Source organism: Mustela putorius, unplaced genomic scaffold, assembly GCF_011764305.1.
Source record: "Mustela putorius furo isolate JIRA1106 unplaced genomic scaffold, ASM1176430v1.1 tig00003845_pilon_pilon_pilon, whole genome shotgun sequence".
In the NCBI taxonomy this organism is placed as follows: Eukaryota; Metazoa; Chordata; class Mammalia; order Carnivora; family Mustelidae; genus Mustela; species Mustela putorius.
In genome coordinates, this window is record NW_025421998.1 from 46,986,510 (window position 1) to 47,004,847 (window position 18,338).

At 35.6% G+C, this 18,338-nt stretch overlaps 1 protein-coding gene across 5 annotated transcripts in view; it reads right to left on the reverse strand.

Moving 5' to 3' along the window:
• Positions 1–18,338, reverse strand: part of DGKB (diacylglycerol kinase beta) — a 697,837-nt gene that overhangs the window by 372,957 nt on the left and 306,542 nt on the right. The window lies entirely within an intron of this gene.

Genomic DNA, 18,338 nt, shown 5'->3' on the forward strand with positions numbered 1-18,338 from the left:
CGACATAAAGAATACAAATTTACTTCTGCTTTTCAAATAGAAACAGTAAATGGAATTAAATGAAAATATATGACAATTATATTATGATAATATGACTAAAGTACTAAGATGAATTGTTAATCATTACTTAGCAAATTACAACTTTCATACGGAGAAAATAATACCTTACATATATAATGAATAATATTACACTTGGACTAATACGGTTGTAAGTTAATTATAGGCTACACAGCTGATTTAGTTTCATTTACCTAAGGAGCTGTTCTGACCCTGTTGCAGATTAATTACATCTTCAGGAATACACTCTCATTTATCATTGTCACTTGCAGCATTCTAGCTCTTAGCGAGAGTGGAGTGCTTTTTTTTAATGTAAAAAAAAAAAAATTCCTTAGCTGTGATACATTTTGTAAGTTTACTCATTAAAAGCACATGACAGCTAAAACCAGGTAAGATTAAATTAGCTATGGAACATTAGGAAAGTTCATGTCGCAGAAATTAAATGACTATAAGAAAATCAAAATTCTGTTAAAATCATTCAAGTCAGACAAAAGCCTCCTCTATATTTTACAGCATTTTTTTAGAAGATCGTAAACTTTGAAATATATGTATAGAAAATGTACGGCACATTAGGAATCCCTGTAGGCTTAGGTAGCTTTTTAATACTCCCATTTTCTAAGTTTGTTAGAAATATTCAAAAGAATAACATGCTTACTTTTATATACATAAAGAATGTTATTTATATTATGATGGGAATTTTATACCATTTGCTGTTCTCTAACAATGAAAACGTTGTTAATTAAATATGCAAGAGAAAGAACCAAAGACATCTGTCTGTAGGTTGGAATAAAGTAGAACATTTATTCATTCATAATAAATGATCATTTAATATCTGCTGGGAACTGCGATATAATAATGTATGTGCAAAGAGTAGGCATACTTGAAAATCCACATTCCTGATCTCAAGGAGCTCAGGTTTTAGGGGAAAAAACATAGATTACTATATAAATAAATTCGAACTGTGATTAATGTTAAATAAAGAGTTGTGAAAAGCAATACAAGGGCCTAAGAAGGAGTGGAAAACCCAATCTAGTAGTTTAGGAAAGACTTTTTTTTAGAGAAGAGTAGTCTGAGTTGATTACTCAAATATGGACAGCAGCTAACCTTAGAACTTGTGAATAAGGAAAGGGTGGATATATTTGGTGGAAATTAGAAGAGGGGAAGAAGACAGTGGTCAGTTTCATCCAGCATTGATGACATGAGAAGCAACAGAGTCAAGAAAAAGTATTTTGGAAACTGAAGGAAATTTCCAAAATGGAGATGAAGAAAGGCCAAAACATGCTAAGGCGTTTGAAATTCATCTGGATGAAACCGTGGGTCATTGCAGGCAAGGCTATCTAGGAGGAGCTTGGATTTCAGGAATCAAGACTGGAGGTAGAAAAGAGCAAGAAGGAAACACTGCAATGGTGCAAATGAGAGGTGATGAGACTGAGCTACTTATGAGCTGGGGGTGCAGAGAGGACCATCATTTGGAGGATATTCAGTTACAGAATCATTGGGATTCCTTCACTGGTTGTGGGAATTAGTGAAACTCCAGGAGATCTAAGATGGGTGACAGAGAGAATGTGGTCATCTATAGAGATGATGGCTGAAACCCCGAGGAGAATGAAACACCCCAGGTAGATGTGAAGAGAAAAGAGCAGAACAGAATAATAACCCTGGTGACCCTCAACAATTAAAGGGCAGACTGGAAGTCAGAAAGGCACTCGAAGGTCACACACCCAGCAAGTTGGTCATGGAATTGTAAGACTTGAGAGGATATGGGTTGAGGAAGTCCAAGGAAGAAAAGAAACTGAGGAAATAGAAACTGCCGTCAGATTAAGTGCAGCAAAACATTGAGAAAGATAGTGTTACTAGAATGGTAAATTTGAAAGTCAAGAGTGACAATAGCCAAACAAGTTTTAGCCAAGTGGTATGGGAGAGAGTAAGTAGAGAGCAGAACCAGCTAGCATTGGTTAAGCAACTAAAATAGTAGTGACAACTAAATAATAAAAAAACTAAATAGTAGTGGCAACTAAAAAATAATTGTTTTATACTCAGAAATTAGATAGGAATCAAGATTTCTTTTTTAAAAATTGACAAGTTTTGTTTTCTTCTTTCCCCAAATATTGTGAACATTTAAAATAGTCTGTTTCATATTTCATATTTTAATTTAATTTTTTAATTTAATTTTTTGTGTTCCAAAATTCATTGTTAATATTTCAAATTAAACCTTGCTTTATGCCATCTTCTAAAATCAAAATCTACTGTAAACCTTTTTGAGTGATAAAGAAAATGCAGAAAAAAATAACTCAGAAGTATTGAAGTCTGAACATTTAAAAAAAAAATTACCTGATGGGAAAAAAAGACAAATAAAAAAATATAATATTCAACTGTTTAATAAAAAGAACAATTTTTTGTAAATTTATTAATAAAACATGAACAACAATTTTGTTTCAACCTCTGATTTGGTATTGTAGTTTGGGGTTTTTAGTTTATAAAGTAAAATCAAATCATAGAATCCACTACTGGTTTTTAAATGATGGAGCTGTTGGACAAAAATCCCAGTGTTTTGTGTCTGATGCTTAATGAATAACTTAATTTTAATTCAGTAAAGAATTATTCTTTTCTCTAAAAATAATTTACTACACAGTTTAATGTGGCCTGGCCAATAAAAGAGAAACACTATGTAAGCTAAAGAAAATGTTTGGAATTAAATTCACATTAAAATTCTGTAAGAAGGGGCGCCTGGGTGGCTCAGTGGGTTAAGCCGCTGCCTTCGGCTCAGGTCATGATCTCAGGGTCCTGGGATCGAGTCCCGCATCGGGCTCTCTGCTCAGCAGGGAGCCTGCTTCCTTCTCTCTCTCTCTGCCTGCCTCTCAGTGTACTTGTAATTTCTCTCTGTCAAATAAATAAATAAAATCTTTAAAAAAAAATAAATAAAATAAAATAAAATTCTGTAAGAAAATAAACTGTTTTGAGATAAAATTATCAAGTATTTGAGATTTTTGATCTTTTTGTGATTGACAATTCATTCAAATAATGTAAAACTTTGAGATAAATAACCTATTTCAGAAGCAAATGTCCTAGGAGACAGCATCTTCCAACAAAAATATGAAGTTGACTTTACAGGAAAAACATTTTATACCAATATAGCATTAATGTCATTCTAAATTTCTTGTCATAAAATGGGGAAAAATACATTTCAAAACAATGTCTTTCTACAATGAGAATTATAGTATTCATTTGATTAACTTGTAATTTCTCCAATATATAATCCAAGTTCCTCATTTAGGAATCACATAACAATTATTCTTCTCTGTATTACAATGGAATTATCTTTAGACCAACAGAATTAGCTAAAACAAATTTAAAGGTGGTAGCTTCAAAATTATATAATGTTTATAATAAGGAGGTAGATGAAGTGGACAAATCAAAGAAAATAAGATTTTAAAAAAAGATTTTGATCATGTTCAGACCCAATTTTATTGATTTCAGGCCCAGACAAAGAACTCTATGTCCCTATACAGTCTGCGATCATAACTAAATTTCTACAGTTATTTCCTTTGTATTTTCAGAAAAGGCATAGGAAAATATATAAGGTAAGAAAGGGCTGATGCTAAAGGAATTCTGATTGGTAACTATTCCACTAACCTGAAATTTATGGTTATGAGAATTAAGCAGTCATATTTTTCCTACACTGGCGGAATAAGAGGCTCTTAGTGACTGAGCAAGGCTGAAGGATATTAAATCATAACCATGCAAATATCTATTTGATAGTACATTTGGGTGGTGATATATATGGTGCACTAAAAGTCCACTTGTCTTTGTCAGATTTCTTCCAGACGCAGAGAGTAATTTCACAGTGAGTATAGACCCATTTCCAATTTCAGAAGTACTAATGTGGATAAGGTTTTCATTTTCATGTTGGCTTTCACTTTTTACACAGTGTGTGATACTAATTTGTTTCTGGATATGTTCTACAAAAATTGGAGGACCCTTCCAGAAGCCTTTGAAATTCTTATTGCCTTGCTTGTTTCTGCTCACAGTGCTGACTTCTGTGCTGAAGAGTGTCCAAATTGGAACTTACTGGGATGATTAACAGCTGCTACAAAATCAATACTCTATGTAGGGAAAACAGAATTGGGCTAAGATGGTCTTACATGAGCACTATTCTGTGGCAGAATAGTGTGTCAGCAAGCCAAACATAATTTTTGTTGGTGGAAGCATTTCCATGGATATAATCCATGGGCTTTTCAGGCTCCACCTCAGAGACCCAGGGGGTGAGGAAGATAATTCATATGTTTTAATTATGCATAATTATGCATATTCTCAGTTGCAAAAATGATCACTGTTACACTTAGTAAGAAATTGGTTTACTTAAATCTTCCATCATTTTAACCTTTATTGTGGCTGAAACACTAAGTCATACTATTATTGCTATTGCAATCTGCTACAAAATGAGTCCTATTTTTTTCTCCACAAATTAAATTGAAAGGTAATACAGTGTTTGTATTTTGGTTTATGATGCATTGACGTTCCAATTATAGAACAGTAAGCTAATTGCTGACATATGCCCTAAAAATCCTTTATATTTCTGGGACTAAATAAATTTTTTACAACAAATTATTATACTACTTACAATAACTTAGTATAATAACTTTATAATAATAAGATAAATATGCTAACAGTTTAAGGGAAAAAAATTAATTCCCTGAGCAACTACTTTCTTTTATTTCACCTTCAAGCAAAGATACATATGCCTAATATTTTACCTCCAATATACTGGAATTAACACTTCTTCCTGGCACAATGTTTATCTTTGTATCTATATAATGCTTATCCCAGGAGTCAGAGCAGGCAGCCAGTCAGTATTTATGGAATGAACTAATGGATAAACTCCTTTGGAACTAAAACACTAAGCAGCAGTAGGGCACTAAAGCCGTGATAACCCAGTATTTTAGATATTTTACACTGACGTCAAGTATAGCATACCATCAGAGGTTAAGATATGTTTATTCAGCAATACGGTTCACAAATCCTAGTAAGAGGCCCGTAAAAGGAATATTTTGCTGATCTGTGTGACTCATTCTTTCATCAGGAACATCTATGAGTACTAACACTCCTCTCCCTGACACTGCATGCAATACTCTCCTTACTTCAAAATTGCATGTGTTGCTTGGGTGAAGGATACATCTCAGGGAAAGAAAAAATTAATGCATAAAGGGACTTAAAATACTTTGTGTGTGTGCTGTGAGGCATCTGCCATTAATTTGAACTACATCCCTTGCATATTAAATATGTAATCTTCCTTTGCTTTCTGGGCTATTGAGAAAAGTGAATATTTTGGAACACAGAGCCATCATAAAGTATGGATTCTATTGTTCCTGTATGTGTGGGACTCCCATCAGCATTTTATCTAGAAATTGATACTCCAGCCTAAAGCCCAAAAGACAAAATCATAAGTCAGGGTCAATGTTGTAATAAACTGGGAAAATCAGCTATTCACAAAAACAGAAAGCTAGAAACTTAAATTAACAAGATATTGGTCTTAAGGCTAATACTGAGGGCCTTGAGACCCTCGGAATACATAAGGACCAACCCGAAAGGGAGAATAGCCAAAGAGAAACTGGAGCTTTAAGTAAACAGAAAGGAAAGAAGAGTAATTCAAAAAATATATGTACTCTTATGTTAACTGAAGCATTATTTTCAATAGCCAAGATATGGAAACAACCTAAGAGTCCATCAATGGATGAATGGATAAAAACAATTGTACGTATGTGGTGTATACGTACAATGAAATACGATTCAGTTATGAAAAACAACGGAATCTTGCCATTTGCAACAACATAGATGGCCCCGAGGGCATTATGCTACCTGAAATAAGTCAAACAAAAACAAATACATATGATCTTACTTATATGTGGAACCTAAGAAATGAAAGAAACAAAACCAAAGCAAACAAAAAAACGAGCTCATAAATACAGAGAATAGATCAGTGGTTGCTGAAGAAGCCAAAGGGGTAAAGGGGATCAAAAGGTATAAACTCCCAGCTATAAAATAATCATGGCAATATAAAATAAAGACACTATGTGACTCTCTAAGTCACTTTTATCATAGTACCTACAAATGGAGACTAAATGAGAACTCATTTTACCAACCTTATTCTCCAATAGTGATTGGAGATGTTTAGAAGAGTGTCCGCAATATAATGGCTACTCACATAAACGTAATTAAATTGTACAAATGAATGAAAAGACATGAAAGTGTGCAAAATACAAAAAGAATCAATAGAACAGCAATTATAGTTTAGGAAATTCTATACACTTAAAATGTGATCTAAGCAAATAAAATCACACCAAATCTCAAATCATTATTAAATGCTATAAGAGGTGGGGATATAAAGCAGGTTAAAATGAATTTGAATGAGCATTTAAGTATCATGGTAGTAGGTTTGAAAATATTTAAATACATGTGAATAATCCTGTGAAATTTTAAATACCTTTACTTTTTACTCTTTTTGTTGTCGTTGTTTAGATTTTATTTATTTGATTGAGAGAGAAAGCACAATCAGGAAGAGGCAGAAGGAGAAACAGACTCACTGCTGAGCTGGGAGCCCATTGCAGGACTGGATCCCAGGACCCTGAGATCATGACCTGAGATGAAGGCAGATGCTTTACTGACTGACTGTCACCCAGGTTCCTCAATCCTGTGAAATTTTAAAGGTTACCCATTGCCCCATATTTTTGAATTAAGAAGAGAAAGTTTCATTTCCCTTTCCATATCTCCACACTCTAGAGGTTAATATTCTGAACATGTATTTACTTTTTTTTTAAGATTTATTTCCTTATTTGAAAAAGACAGCAAGGGCTCCTGAAAGGGGAGAGGCAGAGGGAGAGGGAGAGAATCTCAAGCAGACTCCGGCCGAGCAAGGAGCTCTAGCTCACAGCCCTGAGATCAGGCATGATCTGAGACAAAATCGAGAGTCTGATGCTTAACTGACTGACCCCCCCCAGGTGCCCCTATTTACTGACTCTCTTGTAAGTTCTTAGACCCAGAACTGTATAAAACCATTCATATTTTATCACCACCATCATCTCTAATATTTATTAAGTAGCAGTGCTATGTACTGTTTGGAGTCTATAAACTCAATTCCCACAACTTCTTAAGAAAGTCTCTGTATCATCCCCATTCACGTAGAAGAAACAGTGCTTACTTACAGACAATTTGCTTTTGTGATTTAACATGATACTTTTGGGACCTCTTTTCCTGTTACATAACATCTAAAATTTGAGAAACTTTCAAGTTGTTCACAACTGTATGTCATTAAATATAATTGGTGCAGCCTGGGCTTTTGTATTATGTATTTCTTTAGAATGGATTCTTAGAAATGGGATTGATGGTTCAAAGTTATTCACATTTTAAATTTTAACAAATGCAATCAAATTATTATCCAGAGATTAAATTTATAGATCACACAATTATGAATGTGCCTAGTTTTGTACATACTTATTGACCATAGACAAAATATGATACCCACTGCATAATTTTGCATTTCCTTGTAAACTAGTACCATTTAGAATATTTTCATTTGGCTATTCACTGTAATTCTTATAGTCTTAGTCTATTTTTCTATTAGATGCCTGTCTTTTATTAAGAATGACATTGGGGAGGGTATGTGCTATGGTGAGAAAAATTTAAAAAATAAAAAATAAAAGAATTCCCATTTGTTTACTAAACCCATGTTTATTACTTATACAGAAAATAACTTCACTGACTGCTAATTTCTAATGAATTTTAACATTTTTTTAAATGAAGGGTTATGAAAAATAATTATAATTTCCTTTTCCTTTATGGGTTCTAAGTTTCCGATTGGCCTGAGACAGGTTTCTCCTATCTTAAGCAATATACTTCGATATTTTCTTCTAATATCATTTAAGAATATTACATTAACCTGCATTTTAATCTATTTGATGTATATTTCACATGGATATAAATGAGAATAAAATTTTATTTTCATTCAAATTAGTAACCAATTATGTAACCTAATTTATTATGCATTTCATTCTTACCCAATGATCTGAAAATTCAACACAATGAAATGTAGTGATGTAATTTTTTGCTCTAATTTTTTATATCCCTTCTATTTATCTGTTTTTGTGCCACTATATTTTATTTACAGTAACTTGGTAGTATTTTGCACAACGCAAAGAAATTGACCATTTATAGGACATTATTTCCAAAAAATTATAAGACCAGTATTTCCAATTGTACATTACCATTTATCAAAGCTACCCGTAATCCTATAAGAATTCTCAGTAGCAATAGACTAAATGTATAAACTAATTTGAGCAGACCTGATTCCTTCATATTAAATATTCCCATTTAGGAACATGAGATGACTTCTTATTCAGGTTCTATTTTATAATCTTGAATAAAATTAGATTTTCCCCATGTAGGCTAGATTTTTTTTAAAAAAAGATTTTACTCATTTGTTTGTCAGGAGAAAGACAAGCAGGGGCAGCTGTAGGCAGAGGGAGAAGAAGGCTCCCCACTGAGCAAGGAGCAGGATATGAGACTTGACACCAGGACCCTGGGATCATGACCTTAGCTGAAGGCAGCTGCCCAACCCTGGACTCCCTAGGCTGGGTATTTTTCTTATTAAATATAAACCTTGATATCTTATAGTTTTCTTGCATTTTTAACTCAATTCTATTTATATTAATATATTAATTTTGTAAAGGAAAGCTATGTGGTCTTTTTTTTGTACATTTATTGAGTATTTGGTATCATATACTGATTCATTAATTTTTAGTTTATGTATACTTATAATATTATGTCATCATATAACTCTCAAATATACTAATCTTGCCTCTTTTCAAGATTTATAACATTTACATTTGTTAGTATGAAATTAGCTCACTTTTCTAAAAGCGTTACCTGAAGTAGTGATAGAAAAATTGCTGTATTCTTCCTGATTTTATTTGGAATGTCTCTAGTATGCCAGTATTAATATGACATTAACTACAAATTTGTAGAAAAGATTTTACATATTGTCAGTAGTTTTTAATTGTGAAAAATGACATACCTTGGTTTTCCTTAAATTGAATAATTACACTAAAATTTACCCATTTGGCTTTCTTAAAATCTCAGTCAACAGATTTTAGTCCTTACATATAATACTTAAATTTATTTGCTAATTATGTTGTTTGTAACTGTGACATTTATATTTACAGGAGTCTTTCCTTTATTCGGTAGTTCACAGAGTACTGATACTGAGATTTGCAATTTATCTAAAATGAATGGGGAAACATTCCATTTTAATCTATATTCTTTTTTTTAAAGATTTTTATTTATTTGAGAGAGAGAAAGAGAGCACATGAGCGGCAGGAGGGAAAGGAAGAGGAAAAGAATCGCAAGCTGATTCCTTGCTGAGCACAAAGCCCCACCACGCATACTGTTCTTGTTATCATCACCCTGAGATCCTGACCTCAGCTGAACCAAGAGTAAGATGCTTAACGGACTGAGCCACCCAGGCGTCCCCATTTTAGTCTATACTCAGAAATGACTTTTTTCTTTTTTAAGATTTTATTTATTTATTTGACAGAGAGAGATCACAAGTAGGCAGAGAGGCAGGCAGAGAGAGAGAGAGGAGGAAGCAGGCTCCCCACTGAGCAGAGAGCCCGACGCGGGACTCGATCCCAGGACCCTAAGATCATGACCCTAGGCGAAGGCAGCGGCCTAACCCAATGTAAGAATTATTTGTACTGTGCAAGATCATTTTCAATGACAACAGTACTACTAAAGCAGTTCTTTTATACGTCGTACTTTTTCACCTTCGTCTATAGGCTTAGAGCAGGGGTTCTCAAAGTACATTCCTAGAAGAACAATACTGGGAGCACCTGGGAACTTGCTAGAACCATAAATTCTTGGGCTCCATCTCGGACCTAAAGAAATGCAAAGGGTACGAGGGTCATCAATCAGGAGTTCAACAAGCCCTTCAGCTGATTCTAATATATACTCAAGTTCGAGAACTACCAGCTTCCATTTGCTGCTCCTTCCTCTTCAAATTTCAGCTATGTGTATCTGAATGCAAAATACTCATTTTCTTCCCTATAACAAAGCTTAACGACATGAAGACGCAAACCACGTATTTAAATATTTTCACAGATATCGTTATATCCTCAAACTTATTACGCAGTATATTTAATTTCTTTCTGTTAAAAAAAAAAAAAATTATTGGAGCGTAACATCACCAAGATGGCAGAGTAGGCGTTTTGGGCGATCAAACCCCGCCAGAGAAGACCGGAAGACACTCACAGATGAGTACCTTTGTGGACGTCAGAGTCCGGCGAAGTCCGGGAACGCCACCCGAGCGAAAATCCGAGAGTAGCGGGAGGAGGGCCAGAAGAACACTTTCACCTCACCGGCCTCGCCCCTTCCCCGAGGGCACAGCGCAGTGCTAAGAGCCCCTCAGCAGCGCGGCTTCTCTCACCAGAGGTGCTGTGCGCGCGCAGCTTCCCAGGCCTTGCCGCACGCCCTCGGACACAACACTTCCTTTTTCGCCTCACCCAGAATACGGACGGCATCGGCACGGCTGGGCGGTAACGAGAGGCTGGGAGCAGGCAGGAGAGGCGAGGCCTCACAGCCGAAAGGCACTTGGAACTCCACAGAAAGTGATGGATCCTTCGAACCACAGACTGCATCAGGTTTTCCCCCAGCGCCTTGTTAAACCACCAACTGAGGAAATCCCAACCCGCTCAAGAAGCTCCTGCAATACCTCATTTACCCACACACCACACCACCACCCGCCCCAACCAACGTGCCCGGGAGCGTGCCGCCCCAGAGCATGCCCTTGCACGGAAAGGCAAGCCTTGGCCGCCAGCGGCTGAGCATGTGCAGACCACTAGGTCAACTCTGCGGGACTGCGGGAAGGCAGGGAAATTTCAGCATTCTAGGGCACCGCCCCCGTGAAAACACACAGGGGCCTCACAATACCAGACAGGCTTTGCGGATGGAGAGAAGGCATACAGTCTTAGGAATTAGCACCCCCCCCCGCCCCCATTCCAAGATGTGGGGAATGGGCGCATCTATAGAAAAGCTCTGAGAGCCTCAAACTCCCGAACTGGGTTGCTGGAAGCCAGTGAGTGAGGAATTGACTGCTTCTTCAAGTGCAGTCTGTGGAATTGGAAGCAGAGCTGTAAGCTAGCTTTAGTTCCTCTTAGTGGTCTGGAAGTCGCCCTGCCTGTGCAGGACTCAGAGGAGGGACATGCTCATCCCATCCGTGCACCCACAGGCAAGCTTGCCAACATCCCTCCAAATGCAGACACTGAAACAGCCCTGTATTTCAGGTCTAGCCCCTCTCAGCTCCGACTTTTTAGTAAACCTGCCTGTTTTATTTCCACATTTTGAGGTTTGCACTTACCAAGAATCATTTCTGTTGTTTCCAACACCGTTTATACCAATTTTAGTTTCTATTATAATTATATAATTTAACCACATGCTATATACAAGGAAAAATATGATTACAGACAAAAAGTATTGTCTTATAACAAAATGAAGATTTGGGATGATGTGATATAAATGCAATTCTGAAACTGCTGTAGAATTATATAATCTTTACTATAGAATTACCTGCGAGAAAAATCATTATAAAGGATTTAACTGTTGTAAAAAATTAAACTAATTTTATACTCAGATTGCATCTGAAGTGTCTGGTGAATTTTTATTCCACTTAAACTACAAATGGAAATTATTAGATGGACTATTATGGAATGTGGTCTACACAAGACACTGTATAGAACCCCAGATCCACATTCAAAGAAATGATATTAGCTGGGCCTATATGAGAAGACCGGCCAATTCAATTACATTTGTAAGATTTAGGTTAAAATATTTAAAATTCTATGTATCATTTTTTGACACTTAATTTTTCTGTTTATGTGTAGAAGAGCTTCTGTTGTAAATAAACTGGACCACTTCATTTCCTGATTATAATCATTAAATCACCTAATGGCCCCTCTTGAAAGATAAACACCACACATTGGCTTCCAAGAGTCTTCAAGACAAGGCAGCAGCCAACCTCTTCAACAGTTAGTCACTTCCACCTTCCTCTCTAGTTTCCAGGCACATTGACCTTTCACGTCCTTGAACACATCAAGTTTTTTTCTCACCTCAGTCTCTTCACATACAGTTATAACTGCGTGCTAACGCTCTATCCATCTCACTTGTGTATTCCTCAGAGGAAGGTGGGAGTGAGCTCTTCTATATATTAAATGTATCTTCTTTTCTAGGCTTTCCCTCTTTTCTAGGCTTTCTTGCCTATAGATCCCATGAGATCTAAAACTGTCCCTTATTCTAGCACTTGATAACTTTAGTTTTCTTTCCTTGAATTTATTATAATTCTCAAAAAGTCTGTATTTGTGCATTTGTTTTTTAATGCTTCTTCTCTCTACCATTAAACTCCAAGTTCTAATAATGAACTCATTTCCCATTCCTAGAACTCTAGGGTCTGACCAAAAAAAAAAAAAGGGACTTAGTTTTATTTGTTTATATTAAATGAATGAATGAAGACGCAACTATGACAATAAAAATAATGGCATATGTGATGTGGTGATACGGTGTGTGGACAGTTCTCTTCCTGGGATTTTTGAGATTATCTATAGTTACTTTAAAGTGGAAAATCAGAATGAAAGATGGAACATACCAATTGTTCTTTGTTAATTTCTATAATCTGCACTTCTAATTTCCAGGTGTTTAGCTTTTCATGACAATTCTCTCCTTACTATAATGTAAAGTTAGCGATTACTTAAATTTCTTCTATCAGGTTCACTTCCAATCCTCAAAGAGTATTTGGCACATAGTAGGTGTTATATAATTATGCTGTTATTGAAGGTCCACCACTGTATAAGAATATCTATTTTCAGAGTTAATTACGATTTCAGACTTAAAATTGTCCTGGCTAATACTGAAAAGTATTACACAGAAGGAATTAGCAGAAATGGGCTGGTTATTTACCAACTTCCCTTTCCTTTCTGGGCAAACAATTCTTTCCCCAGCTTCCCTAATATTAGGCACAGCAAAATGATTAGTAAGTGACCAATGTGTTATTAGTGGACCATTTTCCAGGCCTGGCCCATAAACGACCCCTTCCTATAGCCCACTCTTTCTTTGTCACCTGGTTGTTGACTAGATGGAGGGCTGAGGAGCTAAAGGAGTGTGGAGATGTAAGATGGAAGGAGTCTGGGTCACTGACTGACCAAGTGGACTAGAACCTCTTCTTCTTTTATGTGAGGGAAGAACTAATTTTTTTTTAAAGATTTTATTTATTTATTTGACAGACAGAGATCACAAGTAGGCAGAGAGACAGGCGTGGGGGGCGGGGGTGGAGCAGGCTCCCCACGGAGCAGAGAGCCTGATGTGGGGCTCAATCCCAGGACCCTGGGATCATGACCTGAGCTGAAGGCAGAGGCTTTAACCTGCTGAGCCACCCAGGCGCCCCGGAAGAACTAATTTTTAATTGTTATCAGACCACTGGTATTTTGGGGGTTTTGTGCCAATACTCAACCCATTCTGACTAGTACAAGGATTATATAATCATATATATGAAGAAGATATTTATGTATTTCTGACCATAATAGGTTCTTCTAAAAATCTGAAGCAATTTCTGTATAAAGTATAAGACATTTATGGTCAATAAATGAAGGGCAGTAGTTGAAATAATGGAAACCGTACTGATAGTATAGTCAAACTTTGAGATCACCCTATCACTAGCAGGTAATGGGTTCCAAGAGTTAATTTCAAGTACAAAACAGGTCCCATCTTAATCTTTCCTACGCTGGTGATAACAAAAAGTCGAAATACCCCATCATCCTTTCTATACTCCAATTCCACACTTCCTATATACTCAGGAATAGTTTGAGATAGATAATCCATTTCATTTTATTGTTTTCTGGATTCACTGCTTGAAGCAGAGGAATACAACTCACTGAATAGAAGGTAGCCTTGCGAAGTAACAGTCAAAGCTTCAACTCTCTGATTGCTCTGATTGTGACCCTGAGTATTGAGCCTTTGGCTTACTGGGGCAGAAGCAAATATTTCAGGGAGGGACGTTATACTCACTGAAAGAGGCTCCAAGTCAAATGAAACAAACCCCTTCTAAAATAAATTCAGTCAAAATCCACCTATTAGGCTAGTTCTGGTCTACTTCAAAATCATACGTATCTTTTATTATGTATTCCTTTATTAGGTTCTAAACATTGCATTTCAAATGTAGTACTTTAATCTGTCTAGCAATTACCTATGTAATGTGAGGTAGAGCTCTAACAAAATTTTCTCTTCCTAGGAGGCTAGCTTTTAAAATTGCAATCTGAACTAAGCACTCTATGGTATCTCCATCAAATCTTTGTGCCACATCCATACTGACTTTCAGTTATGTGTCTCTTTTCCTCTCTGATTCACTCTTCTCTTCATTTCATTCTAATTTCCAGTCTACTTTAGCATATCTAATTTGGTAAAATAGTCCTCCATCTTCCTCCATCTTTACTTTTTATTAAAACTGACTTACATTGTCATATATATTTTAGAGTAAGTTTTTCAAGTTTGTCATAAAACCTAGCTCTACATTAGTCATAGATTAAATGAATAAATTAATTTTTGTTATATTAATCTATCTCATCTAAGAATAAGAAATGTCTCTGTTCTGATCCTTTATGTCTCTGTAGAGATTTTTAACATTTTCTTGGATATTCTTTATTAATTCTTAGATATTTTCAGGTTTTTACTGCTGTCTTCATAAATTCATTATTATTGACATAATGGAATACTACTGAATATTTAAGTTGATTTTATATTTGCAGTTTTGCTACTCACCCATATGTAGTCCTCATATGTTTTAAATCGGGTTATTACATTTTGTGTTTGTGGAGTTTTTAAAACTTTTTGGTTTTCTATTGTTTTCCCTCTACATTATTTGTAATTCTCTTTACAATGATTTTAAAAAATTAATTTTTTTAAAGATTTTATTTATTTATTTGACAGAGATCACAAGTAGGCAGAGATGCAGGCAGAGAGAGAGAGAAGGAAGCAGACTCCCTGCTGAGCCGAGAGCCCGATGTGGGACTCGATCCCAGGACCCTGAGATCATGACCTGAGCTGAAGGCAGCGGCTTAACCCACTGAGCCACACAGGGGCCCCTAAAAAATTCATTTTACAATAGATCTGATCAATTCTTGTCAATAATCCAATATTTAGTTTTGCCAACATTCTCTATTTTTTTTTCTTGCTGTTATTCTTTGCTATATTTCCCATCTGATTTTTATGAGTTTCCCTTTTCATTTCTTTTGGTTTTAGCTCTTTCTTTTTCAACACCTTGAGTTTTGTATTTAATATGTCTTTATAACCTCAGCACTATTGACATTTTGAGCTGTATAATTCCTTCTTGTACATTTAAAGAGCTGCTTTGTGCACTGGGAGTGTTCAGCAGCAACCCTAGTTTCTACCCACGAGCTGCCAGTAGCAATCCCTTTTCAATCATGACAATCAAATATGAGCAAACCTTGCCTGGCATTTCCGTTGGTGGAGAGGAATGATCTGCTGTCTAGGACCTAAGGAAACTGACTAAAAGCATATAACGACTAAGAAGTGTTTATTTGCGATAAACTACAAAACGTCAGATGGAAACAGTGGTAATCTGTAATGATTCTGCTTTGGGCTTCCCCCTCATCCTCCAGCTCCATCGGTGCTCTGGTTCTACCACGGTAGGCAAGCCATGAAAGCAAGCAACTTACTGTCAGGGGAACTGACTGGATCTGGAGTAGAAGGTAGAAAAACTCTATGACTCAGAAAGTTGTCTAAAACAAGAGTAATCCCAGTGGCAAACGAGTAAGGAAAGCTAGTGTCACAGCTTGCCTGAGTTTGCAGAACTGATTAAGGCAAGCAAATAACCAGTCAACTAGCCAAAAATTCAACAGATCTTGCAAATGAGATAGCCATAATGGGCCTTGATCATTTGTCACACATCCCTGACTGTCTGAAAGGCTCTATGCATGTGCAAGGCTACACACGTGTTCAGAAAAGACCAAAAGGGGCCCTAGTAGATTATATATCCTGGCTAAGTGAGAATTCGTATACATGGCAAAAGAGACAAAAGAAGGGTCAGCAGATATTAAAAGTTGAATGTCTCAAGTTTAAGGGTGTCCCCAATGAACACACATCAAATGGCAAACCGGAAGACTTACTGGCTCAAACACACTGAGCACAAACTCTGATCAATCATGCTGACATGGGGGTGATCCCCAGGAAACCAGGATTAAGATAAAAATAAGAAGTATAAAGACAAAACAAAACAAAACAAAACTGAGTCATATGCCACAGGGGAGAAAGGTTCCACAAAATTAGTGCAGGCAAGTCACTAAACTAACAGAGGACCAGCCATAACCACTGTGAGTGGATGAAAATCCAAATAATACATTATACAATGTAATACATTATAAAAAATACACAGTTCCCAACAAAATATCAGCAGACATGCAGAGGAATAGCAAAATGTGGCACATAATTCGGCAGAAAATTGTCTTGGGTGTGGTTCAGAGGTTACTAAACTCTCTGAAGGGCTTTAGCAGTTGAACTTCTCAGACAAAAAATTCACCAAGGCTATTTTAAATATGTCAAAAGAACTAAAGTAAACCATGCTTAAAGAATAAAGGAACGCATAACAACAGTGACTCTTCAAATAGAAAATACCAATTAAAAACAGAAATTATAAAAAGAGAACCAAATGGCAACTCTAGAGTTAAAAACTATATTAACCAAAATAACAATAACGAAAAAATAAAATGAAGGAACTCAAGAGAATGGCATTATCCATAATACCCAAGGACTCAGAACAATCTAAATGTCCATCAACTAGTGAATGAATAAGCAATACGTGATATGTCCATACAATGGGATGCTAGCAATAAAAAGGAAAATAGTATCCATGCAGTTCATAGGGGTGAACTTTCTAAATACTATGTGAAATGAAAGAAGCCAAATGAAAACGTCTATATTTTGTATTATTTCTTTAATAGGAAATATCCATAAAAGGTAGTTCTTAGATGCAGAAAAATTAGTTATTGCTTAGATCTGGGGAAGAAGCCAGAATTGATAACAAGTGGGCATGAGGGTTCTTGTTTAGGTAATGAAAATCCTCTAAAATTGGATGTATTTAGTAAAAATCATTGAGAGGGTCACTTAAAACGAGTGAATTAGGTTGTGTTTAAGTTACATGCCAATAAAGCTGTTAAAAACATCATTGTGCATATTCATATCAAAGATGAATAGGAGGACTTTTATGGATCAAATGCATTACATTTTTCTTGCAAATAGTAATAACTATAGTTGATTACTAACATTACTTAGTAATAATTGTATATTTAGCCTTTATTATGTACCATTATTTGAGGCTCTTTAAATATATAAACACATTATTTGTAAAAATGAGAGAAAAAAATAATACCATCATGATAAATAAATGGACACTTAGAAAAAATATTGCTGTCTTATAGACCTGGTGTAGAGAAACCAGCTGACTTTACCTGAATAATCATCTACAAAATTATATAATAAATTTATGTTAGTCAAGCTGCCAAAAAAAAAAAAAGAAAGAAAGAAAAAATATTGCTACAGGACCCTTGCTTAGGTAGCTTGACTCCTAAATTCAAGAATTCATTCAGTGCCTTTTATAATCTACTAGTGATTTGTGTGTGTTTGTGTGCGCACATGACAGAGAAAGACATAAGATTAATATCCAGTAATACATGTGAAATGGAATATAATTTTGTAAACAATATATTTTAAGAATTCTTAACTACCAGGTAATATATATGTACACATGTATGAAATAACTGTTAAAATTATTAATTCCTTAGGGATTGAAATCACAATAACGATTTTAATTGCCAAATGATATTTTACTTTCAGTCTAAGATTTTTCAAGAAATTAAGTGAAAAGTTAGCCCTTTGACTTATTAATCACTTAAGAATCATAGTAGCATTTTTTCTTAGACTTCAGACTTAACCATAAATTTTAAAATAGTATCTATTTGTAAAAACCTAATTGGTTGTAATTTATTCATTAACATATACTGTATTATTTGTTTCAGGGATACAGGTCTGTGAATCATCAGTCTTACACAATTCACAGCACTCACCATAGCACATACCCTCTACAGTGTCCATAACCCAGCCACCCCATCCCTGCCACCCCCCTCCTCCAGCAACCCTCAGTTTGTTTTCTGAGATTAAGATTTTAATACATATCT